Raw genomic sequence first — 14,730 nt, 5'->3', positions numbered from 1 at the left:
CAGCTGCCGTAGCTCCTTGACACCTATCAAAGATTTAGGAGTTATAGGCCGATATCTACCAGCTAAGGGATATTGCTAGGAGGCGATCATCATGACCCAAGCACGACTAGTGGCCGACCTTGTTTGTGCTCTGGACATTCCATTACGCTTGGTCCCTTCCCTGCTCCCACTCCACCAGTGGCACCACACCATTTGCCGATAGACCCAGAGCCTTCAAGGGACATAGTCGAGCACAAGCATTAGTTTTATCTTTTATTTTTATCTTTTCTTTTTATCTTTTATTTTCATATCTTGCATTCATCTTTTATTGCAAGGGTTGGTCTTGCCAATTTTGTATTTATTTTTAAAATTTTAGTGGATTTTTATTTCTGTTTTTGTTATTTTATTTTTCTTGAGCTTTAATAACTTTCCAATTGACCTTGTAGGACTTGTATTGTAACACCCAACACCCTCAATCTAAAGGGAATACTTACTTGGTCTTTTCTTAACCTCGAGTGACCCCCGCCACTTAGGCACATTAAGGAATGCACCATGCCGATTTCAAGGACAATAAATTGAGGAAGTAATTGTTTTCATTTACCTCCCATTTTATTGTTGCATTGTCAATTATAATTTTCATCATATACACACATTGAGGACGATGTATGATTTTAAGTGTGGGGGAGGGGTTTAGGATTTATTGAACTCTTTACTTGCCAAGTAGTTGACTCATGAAGGTGTATTTGAAAGCTAGAGGGAGTTTCTTAGTATAAGAGTAGACACATGTGACTTTGTTTTCTTTTTGGGTTCTATTATTTTTTAGTTTTCCTTCTATTTTTTGTTATTTGTCAAGTTGAAGCACACAACTCCTCTATTGTAGCAATTTCAACCTTCTATGACTTGGTATAGTTTATAGTTAATTTTACTTCAAGTGATATAATTGTGTAAAAAGTTTCACAAATTTAAAAGAATTCATTTGAAAAAAAAGAGAAATGTTGGAGGCAAAAAGAGATACCCCTATTAGATATGTGGAGTTACTCTCGATAAATTGGATACAATGTATGCCCTAACAAAAGAAAGTGCTACCTTTTTAGGCGAGTGAAAGCTACCGGATTTTAGAAAAATATGTGTAAAAAGCTACCACTCTTAAGCGTGAAAGGCACTTTATTGGGCCACGAGAGAAATGGCAACCTTAAGAGTTGAGTGAAGCTACCTCCTTGAAAGGAAGAAGAATTTTTTTTTGTGAATTTTTGCTATTAAAGTCATATAGGTCAAAAGAAGTGAGGTAGAGAGTTGTAACACACACACACACACACACACGCAATAACCTTGAATAGAGTTTGAGCTATTGTTGGAATTCAAAAATTTTCGCATTCTTGTTTTTGTTCTCACCGGATTACTTTTGAAACTCCCTAATTTTTTGTTACCCGAGGTCATGCACTTATCCCTCTTGGTTTATAATGTTTTCTTTTTGCTTGAGGACAAGCAAAAGCTTAAGTGTGGGAGAATTTCATGAGTGTACAATTATACATCATTTAATATCATTTGCACACTAATTAGGAATATATTAGATTAATATTATGGAATAGATGCTAAACATGGTGTATTTTGTATTCTCAAGCTTTGGGCACTACTTAAGGATGAGAGAGAGAGAGAGAGAGAGAGAGAGAGAGAGAGAGAGAAAGCCAAAAGAAGCATTTTAGAGCAAAAATGATAAAGATGGAGCTTTCTCAGCATCAATTATTGAAGAACAAGCCAAACAAACTCACTTACGGGTACCTTACTGTAGAGCTTACACCTGCAAGCCTCTTCCACAGAAACTTACGGGTATGATTATGCAAGTAAGGAGAAGCATAGGAACAATTAAAGGGACTTAATATAGGACTTATGTTTGTAAGTCAGACCATAAGGACTGTTCTAGAGGAGCTTACGAGCACTGCATAAGCCCATAAGGGTGGTCGCAAGGGATATCAAGAAAAGTTTTCAGTCTAGCACTTACAAGCATAAGCTGGACTACAACACCAGATAGAAGACCTTACAGATGGGACTTATGGCCGTAAATGTTCCGATAATGCTCATGACCCATCATCTTCAGCTACTTACGGCTGCATTCTTACGCCCATAAGCATCATGAATATTTCTAACGAGAGTTTTGAGGGAACTTTTGGTTCTATTTGATGGTGAGGCATGGGAAAAGAAAGGGGGTGGATTTCCAGAGCTTTAGAGGTGAATTAAAAGGGAGAATCAACCACCTAGATTGGATTAGAGAGATTGAAGCTGCCAAGGGTTGTCTTGGCTGTGTTTGTGGATGGTCCTTGGGAGTTCCACTGTAATTGTCTTAGCACATTTGAGAATAGGATTTTCATGTTTCCTTTAATTCTCATTGTGTCATGTTGTTTGAATGCTTGTTATCCTTTAATGTAGAGCTAATTTTGATAGATGCTTTGGTATAGATCAATTTTAGGGTTTATTCTGTTTTGATATTGGTTGTCGACCCTTATGCTTTAATTGTTTCTTAATTGCAATCCATCTATTTGAATTCAATTGCATGCGATTAGTGCTTGTGTATAAGTAATATAAAGTATTCTTTGCTTACATTGAGCATCACTTTTATGATATTTTATCGCTTATTTGTGTGTATTTGTGTTCTTTTGTGCATTTAGAGTTGTGGAGACAAGTTTGGAAGATAGAAAGCAAAAGTAGATCATGGACGCAATTGTTGATGAAGTTCTTAGATTGAGCAAATTTGAAGATAAAAGTTGTGCTCAAAGATATGTGGGTGTGTGCCAACCTCCATTATGCTCAACTAAATACGCAAAATGGAGGGGCACAAAGGCAGTTACACTCATATATTCTGACTTGTGCAACATTGTCAAGAGCTTCACCAATGTGGTTTCATTGAAGACGCGACGTGATCTACGGCATAGATGTGCGCCTATTCATGTGGCCTTGATGAAAAGAATGGATTCAGGAGAATTCTGACAAAGTACTGTAGTATTTTACTGTAGTTAAACACGGTAGAAAAATCACTGGAGCAGTTACTGTTCACAGCGTGCAGAAAATGAAAACCTGCAAATCCACATGGCCGTGTAGAAATTCCACATGCCCGTGTGGATGCCCGATTCCAGCCCACTAAATACCACTTTGAGAGTTCTATTTGGGGATCTTTTTCTAATTTTTTGCTTATCTTTGGAGGCACTCATAGTTAGGGTTTGGAGAGGCGTTTACTTGGTTGGCGGAGCTTTCGTCGGCATCGATTGGGCGAGGTGTGCCCTAGGTTTGACAAGGGAACCTTCGGAGAAGACGAGATGGCTCCCCAAAACCATCGATATGGAATACAAATTGGCTTTATCTATGGATTGCATGCATTTACTTTCGATTTCATTGTTGATTGTGTATTGCTCCATGGAGAGCTAAACCCCTAGTCGGTGCTTGGACTTGTAAACCCTAGGATGATTTTGTTTCATTGACTCTTATTATGTTTCTTTAATTGATGTTTTAATTGAGTTTCATCCTTGAATGCTTGTTGACTTGATTTTCACTTAGAGTGACACTAGGGTTGAGAATCTATCTTGATAATCCTTGTAAATGAGTGACACTTCATTAGGGTTAGACAAAGCAAGTTTGAAGAGGGTCGAGAGGGTGAGTCGAGAGGTAGCGGAACGTACCCTTTCCCTTCCGATATGGTTTATTTTACCTCCACGTTACAAGAGCTCTTTGTGGTTATGATAGAGTGAAGTGCTAAGAGACAAACTCCCCTAGGGTTTTAGTTGTGCAAGAAACAGAGTGAAGTGTTGAAGTAATCCTTAGTGATAGGGCTTAATCGTGACTAGGGGTCTTTTCGCCCTGGATCAAAGGGTTAGATCTATATTAGGGAATAGGGTTTATCACTTGGAATCCCTAGGGCATCAAGCAACCTTACACAGTGTGAGGCTTTGAGAGTATCCCTTTCCATCGAGGCATAGTATAGGGTTAATCACGGTTGACCTTAGGTTTGGGACCGTGTGTCTTTGGATTCTCACAACTCATTAAACATCACTTAGGAGCCATAATGATTAGTCTTGCATTTGAAATAATAGTCCTAGGGTGAGCAATGTCCGAGTACCATATCTTTCTATCGATTACTCTCTTTATTCCTATTACGCTTCTTTTTCCTTTCTTTACTTCTATTTGTACTGACATTGTTCACTTAAATCACAACTTGGTTTTCACTATAGTTAGATAGAAATACTTGTATTTATGAGCACTATTCCCTGTGGATATGACTACCCACTCACTAGGGTACTTTATTACTTCGACAACCCGTGCAGTTGTTGTACACACATGCAAGGGGTGTGTCAGCATGCTTTTAATTTTTGAAATGCTATAAAGGTGAAATCCCTCCATTGTTGTTTGATGTGCTTTGTGATGGGTAGAAATACCCACTTAGCATAGGCAAGCCACAATTAGAGGGGGTTGTGTGTAAGTCTAGCAATAGGATACTTTGGAGTCGAGAGTTGTCCTTCCTCAATCCTTTCGAGTGAATTAATAAGTAATTCCATGCTCTTTGCAATTGTAGAGAATAGATTTTATGAGAATTCATATTTCTATTCTGTATCGGATTAGGGACAATCTCTTTGCAAGAAGGATTGCCTACTTATGGATTCTTGTTAATTCACATTGAGATTTCATAGAGTGCAATGTAGTTGTGGGGTGTCTATATCAGCATTGTATTAAATCAGTTACTATTCACCCTTGCAAGATGGGTTTAGTATATTTTATGATTTCTCTCTGTTCAAATAGGATTGTTATACTTATACAACCTTTGTCCTACACTTATAAAACACTAGAGGGATTCTATGCTCGAGCATCCCGTTTCCCCTTGCTATTCGATCGATTTTATTTTTGTATTCTTGTTTTCCATTCTCTTTAGTTTGTTTGCACACATTACAACTTTGGATAGGCTACTTTTCGGAATTAGGATTAATACTAGTACTCTCAATCTTCCCTGTGGATTAATACCATACCTTTACACACACTTTACTACTTGATCAGCACATACGCTTGGGTTAACCATTATCCCTTTTGTTTGATAGTAGGTGGTCAATAACAATACGAGTTCAGCATTTTCTAGAGAAAATTTTTTAAATATGATATTCATTGAAAATTAATTAAAATAAGGTGTTCATTAGTTAGTCTATGTCGAAATTTGTCTTTGTTTCCGATTGCATATGATTTTATTGAATGTTTTTCTGAAAATTTTACCAATTATCCACGGGCCTTAAATCATTTCATGCAGCTACTCTCATGAATCATGACACAAAAATCATAACACCAGTTTAAGGACTTGTTTATGCTTGTTATATGCAATTCAATAACAATGCTAACATACATGTCGGAGAAAGACAGCAATAACTTATGCTGCATTCATTTTGTCAAAATAAAATATATAAAGTAATTTTACTTTGAGGGTATCTGTTGCTTTTATAATTCAGATGAAATGGTCGATATTCAATAGTTATGATAGTCTTACTCAAATTCAAACTGGAATTTGGATTAGGTTTAGCTCTTTAAAATAGATATGATAAGGTTTAAATAACTCAAAAGATATTAATTTAAAATTAGAAAAAAACAAACAGAGAGAGGGAATTTAATTTATAACTTCCAAGATATTCCCCACATGGGTTGTTATTTTGAGCAAAGTAACAGAGAAGTAGTGGTAGTGATGTTCTTTTACCATGAATTGAAATCACATTTCTCAAAATTCTGCGATTTTTAAATTTTATACTTGAACTATTTTGATACAAAACAAAAACAAAATATGTGAAGCAAGTTAATTATGGTTTTTTTTTTCTATAAATGCCCCTAGCTTATCTCTATTATCCCAATTATTGGACAAATTTGATCCACGGTAGCAGTCAATTTTGAATGACGAATTACTAGTTTATGCCCTAATGCAGGCTATTTACATTAAAAAATCATTTTGGTTGCTGTAAAGATAAATGCAAGAGATTGTAAGAGAATGTGGATAGATATTGATGGATATTTGGAAAGATAAAGATATATATATATATATCCCATCTCCAAAGTATGATAGAACTCATTACACAAGTTTGATACATAGGTACTTTTCTTTATAAACCCTAATTTACACTAATTCCTTCTTAAATTTATAACTTCTCTGGGTAAAACTCATGAAAAACAGGGGTTGCTGATTCTCACTAAAAAAAATCCCTCCATCTAACAAAAACAACGAATCCATCATTATAAAATTTAAAATATATCGTACTTCAAATTAAATAGATAATAATTAATTGTTTTATACAATTCAAAATTCCTCCACTAAACCGCAGGTTAATAAAGTTTTTATAAAGCTCTTAAGACAACTAATAGTTTATCATTAAGTGTTAGGCATTCATCGAGTTGGATTTCATTAAGTTTGCTTTGAAAGTGTTTAATCGAGAGTTTGGCTTCAATTAGGTGGATTTAAATCTCAGATATATTATAAATAATATGAATTCATGCATTCTTCAAATCATATAATTTTCCAAAATTAATGTTATTGAAATGGTGCTAGATATCATATTAATTTCCTTTGAAATAGACTTAATAATCATAATATTAACAACTGAATAAAAAACAAGAAATTATTGTTTTTTGTGCTAGCGCCTGATAAAACTCAGAGAAATGAAAAGAAAGCATCAGTTGATGCACCGTAAGTTTGCCACTTTGGTCAATTGATAGCAACATAAGAACTAGGTGAAAATAATTATTTTCTCTAGGCTTTATTATCCCCAAACCCTAAATATGCTCAACTACTTTAAAGCGTTTGACAAACAGTGCCACTTTTTATTTGTCTTGATAATTGCCCACTAGTTCTTGCCTTCCACTCCATATATATGCCCATATATCTTAACAACCTTTATCCTATATATATATACGCCATTAACCAAGTAAGCCCAATATCAATAGGACTACTTGTCTTGAGAATAAGTACATGATCTACTCTATACCATTCCTTAATTACTGTTTGAAAATCTATACACATACATATTATGACTTTTTATCAATTCTCACATGTATTAATTTGTTCATCTTTTGTGTTTGTAGGGTTAGAAGCATATTGGCCATGAAGCTGCTGAAAACCCTAGTGGTGTTTGTCCTACTCATGGCTTCAACCATGGCTGCCAGAGAAGGCATGTATGATGACGACAGGGCAACCGTTCCACATCATGGTTTGTTGGAGACTTCAATGGCAGGAACTGGTACAGAATCGAAAACGAATTGCTGGCCAGAAACTGGTATCCACTTCTCTACTCCAATGCCTAAGCCAAACAACCCTAAGAAGCCATGAATATAACCAATGATCAGATCATGGAGTGGTGCATATTTTATATAGTTGAATAAGATGAAGCTTGCTGAATCCTATATATCTGATGTGTGAGGTTTTTATGAGTTGCGCTTCTCTCTCTCTCTCTCTCTATATATATATGTGCAAAGCTAGTGTGTTGAATAAGATGCGGCCAGCCTCTGTATGCTGCTTTTCGCATCCATGCATGTATGCATGCATGGCCTTCTCTCTCACTCTATCTTTTCTCAAAATCTATCAAGAGTACTTGACCTTTCATGAATAAATATCTGTGTTGTGCTTGTATTATGGTGTATATTTCTTTGTATGTGTATGGTGTGCATGTATTATGGTGTATATTTCTCTGTCAGTATGTGTGCGTGTGTGTGATAATTACAAGAACAAGAACATGATTAAGAACTGATTGCTTGAGAATTAAATATGCATGCCTCACCACTGATTGTTCCAGAAAAAAAGTAATGGTGTTTGTTTTTATTTAAGTTCTTTAGTGCTGTTATAGTTCATGCCAGTGGTAAAACATAACGCTAACCATAGAATTTTTATATTTGTGATGAAAGAAAGAATACTTGAGGATTTGAAGATAGATTGTGTTGTATGCATATGGATCACTTGAGTATAATTAGATCCATATAGCTTTAAATGAAACAAAATCTAATTAGGTCATCGTTCATGAAATTAAAAGATGCAAAATATGTTTACACGAATCATAAGTGCTTGAGTAAACATGTTTTTATACGTGTTTTACATGCATTGAGCATCATTTTATATATGGTTTATGTCTCATATCGTGTATTGGGTGTTCTTTTATGCATGTTGGTTGTGAATGCATTGAAAATTCGAAAAGGAAACAAAGATAGCCTATTAAGGCACGATATTGAGAGTTCTTGTGCAATTTAAAGATGAAGACACAAGAGAAGTTTGTGAATGGGGAGATGTGTGCCAACTTCCAAGGAGATTTAAGTCAATTCACCAGTTGGAAGGGCACAAAGGCAGTTACATCTTCACGTTCCTTCTCTTTGTGAAGATTACAAGACCATTTAAAGACACGTCGATGAAGAAAAAGTCATATAGCCTACCACATGATCGGGTGCCCGATTATGCGGCCTCAAGAGGAGAATGTTTGAATTGCGTTCATGAAAACCACTGTAGCAAAGAACTGCAGCAATTTTACTATAATAATACTATAGCAAAGTTACTGTTTACACGCCCACATGGAAATTCCTGCAGTACATGCGGGCACGTGGAAAATCCATACGGGTGCGTGATGGCACGTGACAGACGCGAATCTAAGCTATAAATACACCGTTTGCCCTATTTTTAAGGGACTTTTATCGGATTTTTTGTACGGCTCTTGAGGGGTGAGACGGCTAGGGTTTGGAGAGGAGGTCTTTGCTGATTTGGAGGATGTTCTTCACTAACTTTGATAGTCTCCTTCGCCGTCATATCATTTGGGAAGCCACCGGCGACCTAGCTTCGGAGAGGAGTACTTCAAGATATTGAACTGCCCACCAAGGCCAATCTTCACGAATTCAAGGGGGTTTTCAATATGGTTTTTGCTGCTTTTCATTGTATTCATTATTGTTTTGTAACTTACCCCATGGAGTGCTAAACCCTAGTAGGTACTTGGGCATGTGAACCCTATAATCTATTCGTTTGTATTGATTTACTTTATGTTTCTAGTTAATCCAAGTTTATTTGAGTTTTAACCTTGTAATTTCATTGCTTGCATGTGTTATTGATCTTTGTGATTGATCTACATTCCATGATTTGTTACTTTAATGTGAGAGGTCTCCATTAGAGTTAGAACACCAAGGTTAAAGAGGGTTGAGAGGGTGAGTCATGAGATAGTGGAGCATCCCTTATCCCTTCCGATTGAGTGGTTTTTTTTTCTCTGTATTCCCTAGACTCTATGCAACCATATTTGGTGTGAGGCGTGAGATTGATAGATTTTCTCCTCCGGGCCTTGTAGGGGGTTAGGGATCCTTCTTCGGGAAATAGGGTTGGATCTATCTTTAGCAATTGGTTTCACTCTTAGGTATCCCTAGAGCTCATTGCGGTCATATGGGGTGTGAGGTGTTGGGATTGAGCGATATCTTCACTGGGACCTTGTAGTGGACTAGTTACGATGGCTTGGAGGCAAGGGTTGATTGTTCTTGGATTACCTCGACTCATTAGACTTGGTTTAGAAGCATTTAGCGAATCTTGATCTTCATGTTAGATCCTAGGGGAAGCATTGCCCGGGTGCCTCATATTTATTGACTGAGATCTCCCTCTGTTTTACCCTTGCATATTCATCTCCGGTATTCATGTCTTCGTACATTAGATCACCACACTATCCCATTTATCATTAGGCTAGATAGCAGAGAAGAAGATAGTACTAGTAACCTTGTTCCTTGTGGATTCGACTATCCCACTCACCGGGGTATTTATTATTTTGACACCCGTGCACTTGCGGTTTACATGCAACGTGAGTGCGTGTCAATGAATAATGAGAACTTAGAAGATGATGAAATAATTCCTTTCACATATTGGTTACTTGTCTCTAAATATCTATGCAGCTTAGAACTTTAGACGTGTATATTAAGTGTAATATGAGCTTTTATCTAAGATGTCCTATAAACAAACATTTTCATGAGAAGGTTTATAAGTTGAACTTTGAAATTAATTATTAATTGTTCTAACTTATGTAAAGCTGATAATCAATTTCATCGTTGTACTTGTTGTTTTGTTTATTTTATGATACAAACCACCAAGTATATTCAATTTTCATTAAATCAAATATGATTGCGTTATGATCAGGTTCAAGAAGTTGACTTAAAAGCATTTCAAATTTTCTAACCTAAATTGTTTTGCTTAGAGAAACACCATGTCCATCCATTGGAAAAGATTAGTATGTATGTTGTATGTGAAATGATGAGTATAAAATGTGCTATAAAATGCAAGTTTGTCGATCCCACAAAGGATAGGAAGTACTATACTAGTTTTTTATTTATTATCTGGCTGACATGAAATAAAGATGATAAACAAAAGCAAATTTAATCAAAAGTTACAAAAACACTAAATTTGCAAGGAGGAAATCAGTTATAGAAACAAGGTATCCAGACAAATAACCCCCTAGGATGTTAACTAGGTGCTAAACTAGGATATCAGACTAAATTTGAGTCGATTGGACAGCGAAGGTTCCTAAATTTATACTCACCCTCTTTCACAAGGTGATAAGCAACTAATCCACTACCGAGCTTGATTGTAATCTCTTCCTAACCTAGACAACTTATGATTGCATTAATGCTTCCTATGAAGCAGATTAACTTGGACTTCCTAATCTATACTATTTTCTTTCTCAAGGCGATTAGTAACTAATTCCCTAGAAAATTAGACTAAGATTTCTCTTTCATATCCATATGATTGTATGAACACTTAGTGAAATACAAAGTTATATGGTAATCCTAATTGGGATAATTGTTATACTCAACTCTCCACCTCTAGGTCTATACTTAATTCCTTTCAATTGTGGAAGATCTACCTATAAAAATTTCTCAATCTCGTACACATATGTCAGACGTGAAACTGAGCCTCACCATAAAGAAATCATGGGATTCATTACACACAAATGAATCACAATAAAAATAAACTCAAATATATATATTTGATATCTAATAACAAATACAAACAATCACATCCAAGGGATTATCAATGTCGAAATACCCAAGGAGGTTTAAATCTTCATTGACACACCCCTTTCGTGTGTGTACCGCAAGTGCACGGGTTGTCGAAGTAATAAAGTACCCAACGGGTGGGTAGTCGAACCCACAAGGAATAGATGTCTAGAAACAAATAATGTTTCTATTTAGCTAAAGTGAAATAGATCGATAATTGTGATTCAAATGATTCAAGACAAATAAAAATGAAAGTGAAAGAAAAGAGAACGAGCAATAGAAATCCGAGAAAGTAACCAATGGTAAAATGGGGTACTCGGACAATGCTCACTCTAGGACTATTATTTCAAGTGCAAGACTAATATTATGCCTCCTAATTGAAGTTTAATGAGTCGTGGAAATCCAAAACCTAAGGTCAACCGTGAGTAGCCCTGTATACTATGCCCGAAGGAAAGGTATACTCTCAACACCTCACACTGTGTGGAACTGCTTGAGGCTCTAGCGATTCCAAGTTATGAACCCTATTCCCTAATGTAGATAAAACCCTTTGGTCCTGGCGAAAAGATCCCTAATCACAGTTAAGCCCCAGCACTAAGGATTTCTCAACATTTCACTCTATTGCTCGCACAACTAAGCCCCAGTGAGAGTCAATCTCTTAGCACTTCACTCTATCATGACCACAAAGAACTCGTGGAATGTAGAGGTAGGATAAATCACATTGGAAGGGAAAGGGGACGTTCCGCTACCTCTCGACTCACACTCTTGACCCTCTTTAATCTTGCTAAGTTTAACCTAATGAAGTGTCACTCATTCAAGAGGTTACCTAGATGAATTCTCAATCCTAGTGTCACTCTAAGGAAAAATCACAACAACAAGCATGCAAGATTGAAACTCAATTAAAACATCAATTAAAGAAACATAATAGAAGTCAATGAAACAAAATCATCCTAGGGTTTACAAATCCAAGTAATCACTAGGGGTTTAGCTATCCATGGAGCAATACAAAAGCAAATATGAAATCAAAAGTGAATGCAAATACTCTATAAACATAACCCCTTTGCTTTCCGTGGTGATGGTCTTGAAGAGCCTCTTCTTCTTCTTCTTCAAAGATCCCTTCATCAAGCCTAGGACATACCCCATCGAATCAAAGCGGTCAGAAGCTCCCCCAATAACTCTCTTCCAAAGGAAATCGATGTCGAATGCTATAGAAACGCTCCAAAATCCCAGTAAAAACCTCTCCAATCCCTAGCCGCGCTCTCTTCAAAAGATAGGCAAAAGATCCCCAAAACAAAACTTCAAAGCAATATTTAAAGGGCTGAAATTAGGATTTCACACGCGCCGTGTGGAAATTCCACACAGGCATGTGAATTTCTAGATTCCTTATTTTTTGCGCACTGCGAACAGTAACTACTATAGTACTTTGACCACATGAATTGATACAGTAAACTGCTACTAGTACTCCCCCTAAATCTTCTTCTTCCATTGAGGCCGCATGGTTGGGTACACATCCATGCAATAAATCATGTCGCATCTTCTTTTTCAAGCACATTGACAAAGCTCTCGTCAATATTGAACAAGTTGGAGCATATATATATGACTGCCTTCCTGCCCCACCAATTTATAAATTCACTTGTACATTTTGGAGGTCGGCACATACCCATATACCTATGATCCCAACTTGTGCCTTGATCCTTGTTCGATACAAGAGATTCCTCAAAAATTATGTTCATGATCTATCTTTGCTTCTTTTCTTCCATACTTGTATCCATAACATTAAATCCACTGAAAGAACACAAGTATACACGAATGTGCCATAAAATCTGATAAAAGTGATGCCCAATGTAAGAAAAGTATACTTAATAATACTTATACTCAAGCACTTATCACTCGTACTAAGAAAACATGAAATATAATTAAGGGAGAATACAAAAAGAATAAAAAAAACATGACAAAGAAAATTTCCTTGTGCTTCACAGATCTTTTCGAAACCATCTTCCTAATAGCTTCTCTAACAAGCTGCTAGGGATCTCTCCTTTAAGAGGCATCTTTAGTCCTGCAGAAGATTGGCCAAATCTCATCCAAAAAACATCTAGAAAACCACCTTAAAGGGTTGCCCAAAAAACTCTAGCAAAAAATTTGAAGGAAGACCCCCCAAAACACATATGTCTACCCGTTAATAGTCCAGAAATCACGACTAGGCACAGTGTCAACATGTTGGCACTTGACAAGCTTTGTATCTCTCCTTAAACTAAAATTCAAGAAATCCTAAGTGAGAATACAATCTTGATGTTGTAGTACACGAGGCATGCTGATTTATATAAGCCCATGCTAGAGCTATGTTCCAGACTGTGTTGTTTTCTAAATGCTACAACTACAATACCACATTTTGTTACAATACATGGTCGTGTTGATACACGTGTTGTCAAATCTGTCCCATAGGACCACCACACAACCCCCAAGATAACACAGGAAGGGACACACACACCACTCAACCCTTGAGTGGCTGCAAGGCTAACAAATTTCTTTGATTAATACAATCCGATACACAATATCACAAATACGGGTCATACAAAATAAGGGACACAAAGAGCACAACAAAAGAAAAACTTCCATAAATATGATGATAGGATTCCAAGAGACATGCAGTAACAGATACAACCAAATGGAAATGAGAAAGTGTGCAACTAATACAAATACAGAGTTAATGACACTAGTGGATCTATGTTACCTCTACAATGCAACTATGCTAAAAAATAATCAGGCACAAAATTCAAAATTAAGATGAAGGAGGTATGAAGTTGCCAATCATTTTGCTTCACCATGACACTGCTAATTACTAAAAACATTGAAAGAGGGGAAATGGGTGAGTAACTAAAGTCACCCAGTGACTGAATTAATGTAATTCTAAGAGGATATGAAATTAAACCATTTAAAATTTAAGTAGACAAGCTTTTACAAGTATACATATAGTATTAAAACATTTTAGCATTTACAAATATCAAGATATATATATATATATATATCTAAATATGGGTTCCAAAATGAGCTCAAGATTCAATTTAAACATCAAGAACATCCAATACTCACTAATAATAGTTTTGGCTTAGAACAAAGTTTAAAAGAGTTCAAAATCTGCTTCAAAGCTCATCAATGAAATCATTTTCCAAAAAAATGTTTAAAGACATAAAAGCAAGTCCATAATTTAATAATCCAATTTGAGAAGTCACTGTTTTGCAAAAACTATACTGTAACACTCTAAAAAAATAATTTGAAAAACCTCTCCTAAATTAGCCGCCATTGTGACTAATGATAACTCCCTAAATGTATGTATTTTATAAGTATAAGTTTCACACTATTGACTCATATTGTGATAAATCGATGCCTATTTTGTAGTTTAATTGGTTCCATTCATGTTATAGGCTTCAAAGAAGCCTAGGTGAGCTTGACAACACAATTCCGGAAGAAAGCAACAACAAAAACAACATTTTAGAGGCCCGGTATCACAGCAAAACTGTAGCAAGTACTGTAGCATGAAGGATTGAAGCAACGATAAAGTCTCGGCTTTGTCTTTGTGGGTAACCTTGTGACCATCAGGATGCCCGCAAGCAAGTTGGAGAAATTACATACCTGTATTATAGCAGTATCGATGTAGTAGTATTACTGCAACAAAACACTGTAGATGACACTGTAGCACTTTACTGAAATTTCAGCAGAAATCCCGAGAGGCTTGCGAGCATCCTTGCGACC

The 14,730-nt window shown here is 36.2% G+C and overlaps 1 long non-coding RNA gene across 2 annotated transcripts; it reads left to right on the top strand.

Moving 5' to 3' along the window:
• Positions 1-6,908: 6,908 nt before the first annotated feature.
• On the top strand, positions 6,909-14,015 carry LOC120251897. Of its 2 annotated transcripts, XR_005533517.1 has the most exons (3): positions 6,909-6,951; positions 7,069-7,450; positions 13,987-14,015. It is a non-coding gene; the product is annotated as an uncharacterized LOC120251897 (long non-coding RNA). The 2 variants fall into 2 exon arrangements; XR_005533516.1 differs by lacking the exon at positions 13,987-14,015 and having other exon boundaries at positions 7,069-7,610.
• Positions 14,016-14,730: the final 715 nt, after the last annotated feature.

This window comes from Dioscorea cayenensis, chromosome 20, assembly GCF_009730915.1.
Source record: "Dioscorea cayenensis subsp. rotundata cultivar TDr96_F1 chromosome 20, TDr96_F1_v2_PseudoChromosome.rev07_lg8_w22 25.fasta, whole genome shotgun sequence".
NCBI classification, from domain to species: domain Eukaryota; kingdom Viridiplantae; phylum Streptophyta; class Magnoliopsida; order Dioscoreales; family Dioscoreaceae; genus Dioscorea; species Dioscorea cayenensis.
This window is presented reverse-complemented; position numbering and strand designations above follow the sequence as displayed.